The 14,894-nt window shown below is 32.5% G+C and overlaps 1 protein-coding gene and 1 long non-coding RNA gene across 3 annotated transcripts in view; one reads left to right on the top strand and one right to left on the bottom strand.

The window, feature by feature from the left end:
- Positions 1-14,894, top strand: part of LOC145683852 (uncharacterized) — a 534,245-nt gene that overhangs the window by 434,618 nt on the left and 84,733 nt on the right. The window lies entirely within an intron of this gene.
- LOC145683854 (uncharacterized) overlaps positions 13,559-14,894 on the bottom strand; it is a 405,847-nt gene continuing 404,511 nt past the window's right edge. Inside the window, exon 4 of the long non-coding RNA XR_014131202.1 lies at positions 13,559-14,101. This is a non-coding gene — a long non-coding RNA (uncharacterized LOC145683854). The remainder of the gene's footprint in view (positions 14,102-14,894) is intronic.

Raw genomic sequence — 14,894 nt, 5'->3', positions numbered from 1 at the left:
TGTAAAGTCATATGTAAATTTCTAACTCGATAAATTTCTTGTATAGCTATCTTGAAGAATTAATGGTTTTATGCAGTGTTCAGTAGCTTTCATCGGTTCAGGTGAGTAGGGCCATGTTTTTTATTGGACATTTGAAAAACAAACACAAAAAAGAACGATGTTTTTTTATTATTGAAAATAAAACTTCACATATTTTGTTTACAACACCATGTTTTGCATCCATACAGCACCGCAGGATTTTCATTAGAGATATTCAAGTGACAATTAAGTCACATTTTCTTTACTGTTAATGCACTCTTGCTTTTCTGTTGGAGATATCAGTAAAAGTGTTTAATGAGTATCAATTTGGGCAACAACGACACACTGATGTTCTCTCATGCTTCACAGCGTAAGCATGAAGATTCATGAATTATCGGAAATGAATTTTCTAAAAGGTAGTCCAAACTTTTGAATATATATATAGGGTAATTTTGAATAGACCTAATAAAGGCACATTAAAAGCAAATTGATGATATAGAAATATAATTTGACAGAAAAATGAAATGTCTTGTCTAGAGTTCAATATGTTGGTTAAGTTACTTTTAAAATGTATCGTGTTACTTTGTCATCAACTTTTCCTTATATACAGTATATGACACAAGTTATACTAGGTAATAGTTGTTACTTATAGTGTAGCTTGTAGTTGTAGCTGAGCTACATATTTTCATAGGGTGTAGCGAATTTTGCACTGAAGCTACAAATAAATCTTTTCCAGGACGCAAAAATATTTTGTAACTCCAACATTTCCTCACAATTTTTAGTAAATTTTTATATGATGATAGGGAGAAAATATGATTGTTTTCTGAGTTCTGTCTCCAAATAGTTTGCAACAATATTACAAGAAAATTTTCTGAAATAAATTGCGTTCTGACGATCGGTCAAAAGGATAGTAATGACTTAAAATAGACCTACATGCCATTCTAGCAGCGAAAGCATGTACATTTTGGGGAGGAGGGGTAATATATATACTTACATCTCCAAAGTGACAGACAAATCTATTATATAATATTTTAACAAAACTTTTCAGTTCAGTTACGCATGTAGGTGTCATGACATATATATTATAATGCATGATGCCAAGTAAACTGTATTTGTGACAAGAGCTTAAGTAGCGAATACGTTTCTGGAAAACTAGCTAATAGTTGTAGCGAGCTACATTTTTTATCATGTAGCTGTAGAGCAGCTACTTTTGAAAAGTAACTTCCCGATCACTGCTCATATTAAAATAATGTTGGCAAATGGTGAATATACTAGATACTTGCCTTCTAGTTCGATCCCAGCCTACGCCAAGTGAACTTTGTGGTGGACAAATACCGTGTGCGTGGGTTTTCTCGGGGTTCTCCCGTTTCCTCCCCCTTCATTCCACCATTTCATTCATTTTTCATAATTAACGTCTCCTTTAGCCTAGCCGGTATTATCGTGGAACGTAAAACTTAAAGATTTCATTTCACTTCATTTCATTTCATACTTGCCTTCTACGTGTGCCTCTCGGGTCTATCCTGGGCGATCTTGCTTTCCTCAATTTCAACAAGCGATAGAAGAAAATTTATAACCTTTTTCAGTTGGTTTTCTGTATGCTTAGAAAACTCCTAAAGTTAAGGATATGATTTAGAGTACTCGGATCATAACCAAAGAAGGGGCAAGAAAACCATAGCCCTACTCACCTGAACCGATGAAAACTACTAAACACTGCTTAAATCGATTAATTCTTCACGATAGCTATGCAAAGACTTTATCGAGTTGTAAATAGTGGTGTCAACCAACTCGGCTCGAGCCTTGAGCCACTGGTTCAGCTTGAACTCCGGTTCGTTTCAAGTGAGCCAACATCTTAAGTTGGGTCGATTGGAATGAGCCATTGGCTCGGTTCGTCTCGGCACAGGTGAGCCATTCACTAGAACCGGGTCGTTTGAGATGAGCCACCGGCTCGGTTCGGCTCGGCTCAGCTAGGGTCAGGTGAGTCATCGGTTCGAGCGTGCTCGGTTGGGGTGATCCATCGGCTCGAGCCGGCTCGGTTGGATGAGTTGGCTCGGCTCACTTTTCAGTTTGGCTCGGTAGTGACTGAGCCGGGAGCCGAGCTGCTCTAGCAGTTGACAACACCACTACTTGGAACCTCAAATACACCGATTTGAAAGCAGTAGACAACACACCTCATCTCCACTTGCAAAATATTCATGAGAGATTGTTCGGGGTAAGATGATGGCCAATGTTTCATGAAACTGAGGGCATTCTTGTGAGATAGACTCTAGCAAACGGTGATACTAATGAGAGCTATTAAGACGTTTAAGTGCAAAAATGTGAGAGTAACGTGAAAACCTATCTAAAATGGTCCTGATACACCAAGATAACATACACTCCATAGGTATAACCAGCGCCGTAACTTAGATTTTTTCTGGGGGAGCAAGCATTAATACGCGTATTAGGGCCCCATAGTAAAGTTGTTTCTCTAATCCTTGGGACCCCTCTTTCCATCTTTCTCTTACTCTTTATGGACCCCCGGAGCCTGTGGGCCCTTCCGCACGGCAAGGTCTGCGGGACCATTAGCTGCGCCCCTGAGCCCGTTTCGCACATGACAAATTAATTAAGGGGACAATATTGACAAATCTCAAAGCCATATTAATACATATTTCTAGGGCACCTTTTGTGTGCTGTTTTGTTTATGTAATGTAGTGAACCTGTTTCATTTATAACTTCTTGTTCGTATCGTATATGGAGTAAAAAAAGTTTATCTTAAAATGGGCCCACATTGAACGGCGGGAAGCTTCCCTGGGGGACAAATGCCCGATGTCCCCCACAAGTTATGGCCCTGGGTGTAACAACAAACTGGGAGGAGATAAAATGTGTTACCAAATTTAGTACCCTCAAACCTTTTTCTAGTCCCTACTTAATAATAATAATAATAATAATAATAATAATAATAATAATAATAATAATAATAATATATTTGATTTTGAGTTTAGCGCCCCTTTTAGCATAAACTTCAACTGCCGCGCTGTAGAAATTTGGTCGTTATATGCTCGCTGCAACGCAATATAAATTAGAGACTCTGTGACGGATTGTTTTTCGTTTTTTAAAATGGATTAACGGAACAGACAGTTACGGAAGTAAAAAAAATGTTATTTAAAGTATATATGGGAGTATTAGAAATGATTTTTTCTGTTCTTTACTATTATTATTATTATTATTATTATTATTATTATTATTATTATTATTACTGCTGCTGCTAATATTTTTCTTGAAATACTTTGGTCGTTGTGCAATGCTGCAACACTAACAATAGCTGCCACTGATCAAACAAAAATGCGAGTACAAGTAGACGTAAAAACTTAAAAACATTCATGTCTAGAACGAGATTGAACGTACAACTCTCACAACGAGCGATCTACACACTAGAATACAGGGACATAGTTGCCGGCAGAAAGGAAAATTATGAACAAACGTTTGTTCGACATAGTATTGTAGCACAAGGATCACGTGGCCAGCTCTAAATGGAAATGATTCAAGTTTTCAATTTATTTATGGTTGTTTTTTAATAAGCATTACAAAAAGAATCATAAAATGGCTGGGATGGAGATTCGAACCCAAGACATTTAATGACTATCTTTCAGTTCAAGTACGTTACCCACTCATCCAACGATACACAGAGAAACTTCTGTAACAAACATAATATCTCGGACTAGTTGTAATACTTTTTTTGTATTAACGTTAAGTGCTAATTATGAAGATTTGCTCTAATTTTATTTTTTATTTTTACAGCTTGTTGTCTAAACTGCAACATTAAAATAAATGTAAATAACTATTTTATTCATATTTGCTACTTGAATAGCTTTGTTAAACATAATTAAATTACGAAGTTGATGTGTATTGTATGGACTGATTTTTCATAACATAGATTCCAGGAAAGGATAAACAATGCAGACCCTTGACAAAAATCTTTTTGACAGTAATGTATTATTTCACCATACAAGACGCTTCTTTTAGATTTCAGCGTAATTAATTAAATACCTACCAAGATACACAGGTTTCTATGGTAGAAAAGAAATATTGTGTCACACTCAAGATTTCTTCAAAAGGACTGTCCTAGCCGAGACTTGGCTACTTAAGCCTTCATTCGGCAAACCGAAAGTTTCTGTTTATTTCTGTTATTTTTTTGTAAATCAAAGTTTTGTTTCCGTTCTTTCTCCCTCCAACCATTGTTTCATGACAGAACCCTCAAGTTTAGAGACTTCGGCAGTAGTGAAAGAATAGTCGAGGTGTTATGGGCAGTAGGTTAGAAATCCGGGGATCATGGGTTCAAGTCTACTCAAAGTAAACTTAGTACTTTTAAATTTAATTTGTTCTTGCAGGGTGTATGATGACTTCTCTTTGCTCAAATTTCTCCATCCGGAGATGAGATGCAAGAATCGTGCAGATGTTAACCGAGAAAAAGAGAGAGTTGAGATATCTTCAATTAAAATATTATCCTAAACATTCGTCGATATCCACATTTTATTATGTTTTAGTTCACTGTTATTTATTCTTCTTTACGAAATGATAGTTCTGAATTACTTAGAATATAGCAAGAGATAGTGAATGATATATTACGGCGTATTACAAGAGAGAACTCGTATTTTTTTGATGTCGTGTATGCTTCTAATAAAAACATGCTCGTATTATTAATAGGAGATTAAATTACACAAATTCATGTTATGTGCACACATAATATGACTATTTCTCATACTTTAGAAATATGACTATTTCTCATACTTTAGAAATATGACATGCTTCCTATTGATGCAATGGTTTTCTTAAATTGAACTGACACGCAGTGCGCATCTTGTTTTCACTTTCTTAAATTGTCTTTTTTTTTATTTTTCCGTTGTATTTCTTTTTCATGTTTTCTTTTTCTTTGTTATTTAATTTTCCGAATACACTGGAAACCAGAAATATAACTCCAGAAAATATTCTTGTTAGGTTTAATGTGCAAATGAATACATTTAAAAAAAATAAAAACAACGATGGTTTTGCTGATAAAAAAAAATATATTCTCGCGAAACAAAGTTGGGAGTTAAATCATCTCGATCTGATATTTTTTCATAAAATTTTAGTATAGATATTAAAACTGATAACTAACAAGTATGAATGTAACGTTGAAACGAATAATGTAAAACATTCGGAGATTTTACAAAATAATTTAACCTTTGAAATAAAATGAATGTTTGATGAACATTGATTTTTCCTTGATATAACTAAAGTTAAATAAAATTTCTCTTTAACTCTCTCATGGTATCAACAGCTTTGTAGATACTAAACGGTGTCTTCTGATTTTTTTTTCGTCGGAGTGGAATTGGATATTTTTCTACTTTTTGAACTTTGCTACACGGACATTTTTCAATTAAACTAGTGCACTTGTAGAACGCCTTGTGTAGTTCTCAACCAACAAACCTTAGCCGTATTTTTGGTTGGGTAACATTGCAGGATATGAAAAATGGAAGTGTAAATGCACTTTTGCTCGTGTACATACAAAATTTCAATCTTCTAGCTGCAAAAGTAAGCCCGCCAAAAAATAATGAACTTAGGTGTAACAAAAAAATATATTTTCCCCCTTATGACGTCATGACCCCGAGATGCAAAAACCAACACGAAACATGTTCTACAATGCTTCTATGCTTGAGAAAACACAAAAACCCGAGGTAAAAAGCTTTATTGATTCATTTTAAGCCCAAAAAGAAGACACTGCTCCATGGGAACTGTAGTCCCCATAAAATTTAAAAGGGTTATTCTACTTATTTGACTTTTCTTTTTTCTTTTTACTTGAGTGATGTTAGTTCTCTTTGTTTTTCATTTTTATAATGTTTTGTGTTTTCTAATACCATATGAACTGCTGTATTTTTGCTCTAAGCTGTTCGCAGCACACTCTGTAATAAGGATTATTATTATTATATGTGTTTGTGTATATTTATATTTTATTTATTTATTAACTTTTTAGGTTTTGGTGATGTTAGGATTATCTTTTCTTTTCTTTTTTCTCTTCTTTTCTTCAGACTAAAGACAAATTTTCCTTTTGTATTTGAGGTTCAACCGGTTTTAATGAAATATTGTGGTTTATTTTAGCTTGCATCTTGTGAATGAGTTTTTTTTTTTATGTTTAAGTTAGAAATTTTTACTCGCAGTTTGTAACATAAATCATATGTCTATGTTTATAAAGTAGTTTCTTTCTTTCTTTGCTTATGTTTTGTAATTTACTTCAATAATATTGTGACTGATAAGATGTATATATATATATTCTGTATGATGGAATGTATTTTATATCTTTGCTTGATGTTTATATTTAACTTGCTTTTTTGGTTTGATTTGAGTTTAGCGTCCCTTTCGCAGCGAGGCTATATGAGACTTGGACCTAAGCTTAACGTGGGATACAAACCACATGACCTCCCGTCGGCAATGAGGTCCAGGTCTTCTACTTGCATGCGCTTTACACTTATAGACATTTCTTTTTCATTTTTTCTTATCTTTTCGTTTTGGCGCACTTGCAGCCATAATGCTGTTGTGCCAATAAACATATTTATTATTATTATTATTATTGTTATTATTATTATTATTATTATTATTATTATTATTATTATTATTATTATTATTATTATTATTATTATTATTATGCATAAATTAAATTATGAGAGCAGAGAGTGTAAGGATTTTTCTTTTTTAGTAAATATTTTCGCCAACAATATAACAACTTTAAAATAAACCGTGGTTTTGAACATTGATGCGTCTTTGTTTAACCTTTACCTAAACAGTACATCTTCTGCTGAAAGAAGCCAAGAAATGAAATGTTCTACTTGAATTCAATTAACGATTTGTTACTCAATGATTTTCGTAGAGACAGCTGAAAAGAAGAAGAAAAAGAGATTTTTGAATTTTATATAATGACCTTCACTAATTAATCTAAGCAGCCCTCTTCATTTCGTTCCTTTGCCAAATGAATGTGGACTTTAATTACGGCTTTTGTATGTAAATGGTCGGGAAGGACAATGAAATAAAATGCTTACTCTGGCAGAAAAATAAAAAAAGAATCTTTTTGTTGTGTAATTGTCGATTGATGACCATATGCAGACGATGAAACCATGTCCTTGAACTACATGGACCTTCGTAATACACACACGTAGGGGATATGCATATCTAAATACATGGGAATAACATATGCACACACACGAATATATATATATATATATATAAACAAGATGAATCACTAAATTTACATGAGAATGTAAGAGTGAGAAATTATCATTGGTGTATTTCTTTGTCCTTCAACGCTTTTACAAGTTATATAGATGCCTTCTTTTATTCAAGGATCTGCTATTGTGCTATTAAAGGATTCTTTTTTATGTACACAAAAGCCAAAATAGGAAAAAAAAATCACTTTTCTTATCTTGACCGTATTAATTCACAATAATTTATAAAAGTAAACATAACAAACCAACCCACTGCATTCTTTGCTTCGAGTACTTCAATTGTCCAAAATATTTAGGTTAATGTTATTCTAACGTGGAAGTTAAGAACCTTGAAGTGAATTGCATTACAAAATAATCAGCTTTAAACTTTTGATACAATCCTTTATTATTATTATTATTATTATTATTATTATTATTATTATTATTATTATTATAAGAAGAAGAAGAAGAAGAAGAAGAAGAAGAAGGCCGGAGTGGTCCTCGTGGTACTACGCTTACCTCTGGTGTATAGTATTCATGATTCGATCCCTGTTGTATAGGATCCCAGCCCGCGCCAAGTGAAATTTGTGGTAGACAAACGCCGTGTGCTGGGTTCTCTCAGGGTTCTTCCATTTTTCATTCCACCATTATCATCATCCATCTCATCGTCGCCGTTTTTCTTAGCCTTAGTGCATAATCGAGGGACGTTAAACTGAAATAATAATAATAATAATAATAATAATAATAATAATAATAATAATAATAATAATAATAATAATAATAATAATAATAATAATAATAATAATATAGGGTGAATCTGCAGTTTTCGACTGCAAGTAAGCAATTTAGCTTCATTTGATCTTGAGACTACTCATTTAAGAGCGTCTCTGGAAGAAAATATTTCGGATGCATCTAATTATTTTTATGAAACGGAGTAAATCTCCTGTTTCTTATCCGAACAGTTGTCATTAAATTGGAGGAATGTATCATTTTGGGGTATGAGGAAGTGAATCATTAAGATGTTTACTTCGAGAAAACTTGTATAAGTGCGCCTGTAAGAAGAATCAGTTTGGGGCGTCTCATGATGTTTCACAAAATAAGGTGAATGAGGGAACCCCATCGAGTGAAACTTGGTCTTCCAGATAATCTTAGCATCGTACATTTCTTTTAAAAATGTCAAATATTTAGGAATCAAGATGCATTAATTTATTAACTGTGTCATCATTTAATTGTGTAGAATATGTATTGAAATTCTTTAGCATTTTAACAAAAGCTCTCCCAAGATTTTGTAGCAGACGGTGCCCAAAGCCCCAGATTTAAGACCTGGCCATGATTCAGGTTTCATATATATGTGTCATAAACGTGTTAAATACAAATTTTAATGTAATATGGGCGAAGGGAGCGAATACTCGAGAGAACAACCGATATACCTAAATTGTTTTCGAATAAGATTCATGCTTAGCAGATTCTGCAACCTGCCAACTAATCAAGTACAAAATCATTAACTGAACTTTTTGGTGTTGGTTGAGTCCAACCTGTGACTGGGTTAAATTGAGAGTATAAATATATCGTGCTGATTCCAATGTTAAGCAGGGTCTAATTGGGCCCTAGCCCTTATTTTGAATTAAAGTACATAAGAGAACAGTAGGTTTGAAATTTGACATTTTGTTAATGTATCATAAATGTATTCCACTTCACGATTAAATAAAAATAATGTTTTTTCATAGTGCAATCAGTTTTAGTGTTAAATTAATACATGCATTAGAATCTACTTAGACGGCTTATAGCATTGGGTGGTACATAAATATTCTTCGACATTGCCAATACGTATAGAGAAATATGTTGAATGTCGTGTGCTTGCTGTTTTCATACCCTTTTTAATCTCTACATAATTTATTGAGTACGTATTTGACTTCATTCGCCAGGCATCAACTCAATTTTGTTTCTGGCTTTAAGAAATCCACCTAGCAATTACTTCTCTAGATTGTGCATTAGATTTTATAAAATGTTTATCTTAGTAACAAAAGAGGCTTATTTTGTCTAAATAATTGTTTAAAGCGTACACAAGATTTACGTAGATTCGTATTACTAGAGTTTTACGTCAAGCCGGACGAGACCTATATTGGTAGTTGACGTAGATTTCATTAGCATTTAACGATTATAGAGCTAAATGTAATTGAATTCAAAGTTATCAGTATTGTTAAACTTTATGCTATTTAACTTTTTTCTGCCATAACTCTCTCCTATCTGCCATAATTTATCATAAAGATCTTCAAAATTGGTACCTAGGGTAGTCAGGATCAAATATTAAGTTTCTCGCTACCACTGTTAATATCGATAAATGTTGTCAAACTTTATTGCACAAAGAATTGAGAAATGTACTCGACCCAGAAATGCAATTTTCTTGCATTCACATGGTGAAAATGCTATTTAAAAAAAAAAAAGTACCAAATATGACAGTTTGAAACTGTGTTTTCAAATTCGAAATGAAAATTGGAAATCTGACTCACATACGAAATCTGTGTTATTTCTAATCAAAATGCAAAATATTAATCATCTCGCTATCGCGATTTTACTAGTTTACAGATTGTGTTTCCGTCTTCTTCCATCGTATCTGTTGTAAATGAGATATGTTCTGTTAGTGACTTGAGAAATAAAACTAATCTAATCATAAATCGTTTAAATTTTTAACGTAGGTAACCATTTGTTTTTCTATGTCATATTAATTTTAAGTAATCATCATTTTGTCGTATGGTATTTGACGATGATGACTTCCGCATGTAGTTGAACAAGTTCTCTTGAGGGTCAAGGTCTGCGTACGTACCATTATCAAACAAGCCAAGAGAGGACAAATATTTTGTGAAAGACACAGTAGGTGTCAGACCGGTCGCAACGTCTTCATGACCTTCGGCTAGCCACTAAGGGATCTCTTACATTAACTTTTGCGAGGATTAGTATTAAAAATAATAATGGTGATACATAAGGAAACCAAGGATATGGGGGGACCATCATTTTTAATGAAGAAATATACATCATCGAGGATGAGTCCAAAAAGAAGAACCAGTGAACGAAGCAATTTTAGACATGTTTGGCACGTGATATGAAAACTGGACAATCCACTCTTTGTTATAAGAATATAGTATATCTTTCTTTATTTTTCCTTTTTTGCAAGTCAATTGTTACTGTTACATGACTTCCTGAACCATATCTTTACTTTGTTCGTTCTATGAACCCTTTTCGTTCCTAAGAGATTAATGTAATTTGGGACTTTTTTTTCTGAATCTACGTTTGCTTCGTTGCATAGGGTAGAAGGGGGAATTGGAAGGTATATTTTTTTCAACCTTTTTCCCCTCACAGGTTATAGGTGTTTTTCTAGTTTTTAAGAACTGATTGTATGTCGCAGGTTCTTCTACATCTACAGTAGTAGTGATAAGCTTTCAACATCTTACTTTTGATGCTGCAACATTTTTATTGTTGGTCTGATGTCCACGCAATTAACCGCTTGGGGGGTAATTGGATGCAAAATGATTAAAACCATTGCCGGTGCACATAAACCCCTGAGGTTGACTGGATGTAAATGAAGAAAACTCGAAGCTTTTATTTGGTGTATATAACTTGTATTCAACTTAAAAACTAATAGTTTTATGTGGCCTAGAAAAGAAATTATACCTTTTTTACACAAAATAAGGAGTAACTTATTTCTTAATCTCAAAGACGTTTGAATGCCTTCTCAAACCTTCCAATTATTGTTTATAGCATAGTATATTGTCCTGTTAACTTAATACAAAATGTATCACACACGAAAAAACAATATGAATCAAAACTCTGGCCAAAAAAGTAAAAATAAATAAATAAAATTAAATTAAAAAAATGGAACAGGCCCTGTTATTCATACAAACATAGGAGAAGATAGTAAAACTAACGCTAAATAATTATAAACTATTGCATTAGAACATGTGTTGGAACTCTGGATTGATAAACAGGTCCTATTTACAGCATCAGCACTATTGGCATACGCAACGGCTAGTGGAAGACTAAGTTGAATAAAATAGCTTAATAAGCACAACGCACTATGAAACTAAAGTGTACACCACAAATGAAAAGATAGCACAGCATTTAAATTAATTCTAAGCAAAAAATATTCACTTAAGGCATTCTACCCATTTACCCCCACATCATGCGCCCAATTACCCCCTGGGGGTAATTGGGAGGTACACATTTTAACAAAATTTTAACTACCTCACAGTGAGGATTCAAGATTACTGCTCTTCACGGCACTATTCTTATGATGTTTATAAGCAGCAGTAAAAAAAATCAGGATCAAAACATTAACAGATGCGTGATTTAATGTGATTCAAACCAAAACACACACAAACCTGAAACTCTGTTTCAAATATGTCATTTCTCAATCAAATCTTTTTTTTTTCCTTATTACATCCTCTGAAAATTCATCTAAGCTATTTTTCTGATCAACATCTACCCACCCAAACTTTGGGTGTAATTAAATTCCAAAAAAATATACTGAAATGTAAAATATACATTTTTAAAAAGTTTTCCGCCCAATTACCCCCTCCCAATTTACCCTTTCTTCCCTATCTTTCTGCAGTTTTCTTCAATATTATCAAATTTCTATAACTATATTTTACCTATAGATGTCATCAAGATCAATAAAACAGTATTAAGAGCCCGTGCAGAATCGTAATCACCAAGAGAAGATAAATGAAGTCATTTCCTCCGTAGCTAATCAGTGGACTACCCCTTACAATCTTTCGAAGTAGATCGAACTTTTTTTTTAATGATTTCAGTTGAAAAATGAAACATGAATAACTAGACTGGATAAATGATCACAGGAGAAACTTTAGTCTTTGAAGGCTGGAACAAAATAAGAGACCAGCGTTCTTTCCAAGAAGTAATTTTTTAACCTGTTGTTTGAGAATTTGGTTCAAAAATATAACTATTATAATATAAAATATAAATAATATTATTCTAAATATCCTTCTAGAAATTTATTGCAAAGAAACCTATGAGGTTGAATTTATTTTACCTTCCAAGTTTCAAGCAAATTTTCAATTTTCAAATTACTCTTCGTGTGTGTGATGTGAAAAGTTTGCAGTAGATGATACCCTCTAAATATATGTCTCTATTCTAAGCTTGTGTTTAGCAATAGCTAGGGCAGCATTCGTTCAGTGTTATCTAGACTGTGAAATCCTAATTTATTTTACTTCGTTGCATCCAGGAAAAGTTTTTTTCACCTTGAATCCTCTAAGAACAGAAAAACCTCATTCTAAACATTCCAAATCTCAGCTTTAAAAATAAAATAAATAATAATAAAAGAACAGGTATATTTCTATAAATATTCATTCTATTTCTTTTAAAATTGATCCAGCTTTACTTAAAGTAAGTTGCATTTTAAAACAGAGAAACTGTTATTGTTTTATTTACATTCTATACATTCTAAAGGTGATGAGTCACTTCTCCCCATTTTATCAAATTCCAGGTATTTGGGAGCATATAAGTTTTGATATTTTCCAATTCTATTTTAGTTTTCTTTTATTTTTAAATTTAGACTTCTAAAATTTAATTTTAGGCTAAATTTCACCTCAAATATATATGTATATGTATGTATGTATGTATATATATAGATAGATATAGATATAAATGTAGATATAGATATAGATATAGATGTAGATATAGATAGATAGATAGATAGATAGATAGATAGATATAAAATACTTAGTACCAAATTATTTTTACTTTGCAATAACACTGTTGTAGCATTCGGGTAAAACCCTTAGAAACTTTGTCTGTAAATAAGCTCATCATGATCACTGCCGACATTGTTTTCATATTTTTCTGAAAACTTTGTAAATAAGGATAAGTGATCGCTACCGAAATCTTTCAACATTATACTTGAAGTGACCCGTTCCCTAAACAAATTCTTCAGTGGCATCTGTATTTCTAAAATCTCTGTTACTCCATGTACATCTTTAATATCGGTTTTCTGTATTTCATCACAATGCTGAAAACTAAAATTCCATTTAAATTTTCCAGTTTCTTGAACATATTTTTTTTCTTATGATTTTGTCAATCAGGAATGACATGGAGGTACACACTAGTACACATTTGTTATAATCTTCAAATTTTCAAAAACAACACTTAGAATTTTCACTTATCTTTCTGTGGTTATAGTTTGGTACATTATTTGGATTCTACATAATAATAATAATAATAATAATAATAATAATAATAATAATAATAATAATAATAATAATAATAATAATAATAATAATAATAATAATAATAATTAAAAGAAAGAAAGATAATTGTGGAAATTGACGTTAGAGTATAAACAAACACATTGTAGTATGGAGGACTTGTATCATGCACTTACTGAATTTTCAGACATGTAGTCCTTCTCGTAATGGAAATATAGAGATTGAATAGGAACTTGGCTAACAAATTCTCCTAAGATTTTTACTTCCGATTTAAGTTACAACTCTAATCAGGATTGGAATGTTATACCTAAATGTGCTTGAATGAAACCACTATCTGCAAAAGAAGAATACAGGCATAGAATGGTGGAAGATTAAAAAGGGAAGATATAGAAAGGATTAGGTTTAGGAAAAGTAATGTGAACACAGTATTAACGTAACATTGCAATCTTCTGATATCTCTCTTCATCCACTTCATCGTTGGGATGTCGCTTCCTCAGGGCTCCAGTCAGACAGACGGCTGGTTGAAACTTGGAAATGTTCACACAATGAAGTCCAAGCAAAATTCGAATATCTAGGACTCACTACATCTTGGGGAGCCATACGTGACTACGGTCGGTCAGATGGTTATAAAACTCAGGTCTGGATCGATAATATTGTACGCTGTCCTCAAAAGTAAAGGAAAACAGAAATATTGAAAAAGATGAGTGTCAAGTGGAATTATTATTAATCATCATCACTACAGACAATATGGAAAGAATAAAATATTTCAATATAATTAGTAGTTGCCTCTATAGATCTATTTATTCAAGATATGAGTATCTTTCTGAAACACTAGTAGATTCAAGTCAAGTACATATTTTCAAAATAGTTAAAATAGGACTACAAATTAAAATTTCATTAGAAAAAACTTAGGATCAGCACTGTCCATTCTTTTTATATCTCCATCCACGTTTACTGATTCATCTTCGAATCAAATCTAATATATATATCAATAATATATATATATTGATATTATATATTGATATATATTATTTATTTATTTATTTATTGATATATCTGATGCGGAATAGAATATTCCAACAAACTAAATTCTGAACATGAGACAGGGCAAAAATGGCTGGATTTAGAAAAGCTCATTAATTTGACAGGATAGTCTTCATTACACAAAGAAAATATATGACGGCAAAGAAGAATTAAAGAAACAAAGAGAGACGAAATAATTTTATCCTTTCGACACGTGATACGAAAGCTGAACTAGCTACTTGCTGTTATAAATACCTGCACATCCTATGTCCTTGTTTTATTTTCCTTTTTTGCAAGTCAATTGTTATTGTTACAATACTTCCTGAACTTATCTCTGCTTTATTCGCTCTATGAGATCTTTTTCAAGCGGATGAACCTAATTAAGTATGAATTGTAATATCATTGAATTCTTGTACCGAAGAGTTATTCT

This window comes from Thermobia domestica, chromosome 4 (genome assembly GCF_964235325.1).
Source record: "Thermobia domestica chromosome 4, izTheDome1.hap1.1, whole genome shotgun sequence".
NCBI lineage: Eukaryota > Metazoa > Arthropoda > Insecta > Zygentoma > Lepismatidae > Thermobia > Thermobia domestica.
Note: the sequence above shows the minus strand (reverse complement) of the source record. Positions and strands in the feature narration are given on the sequence as shown.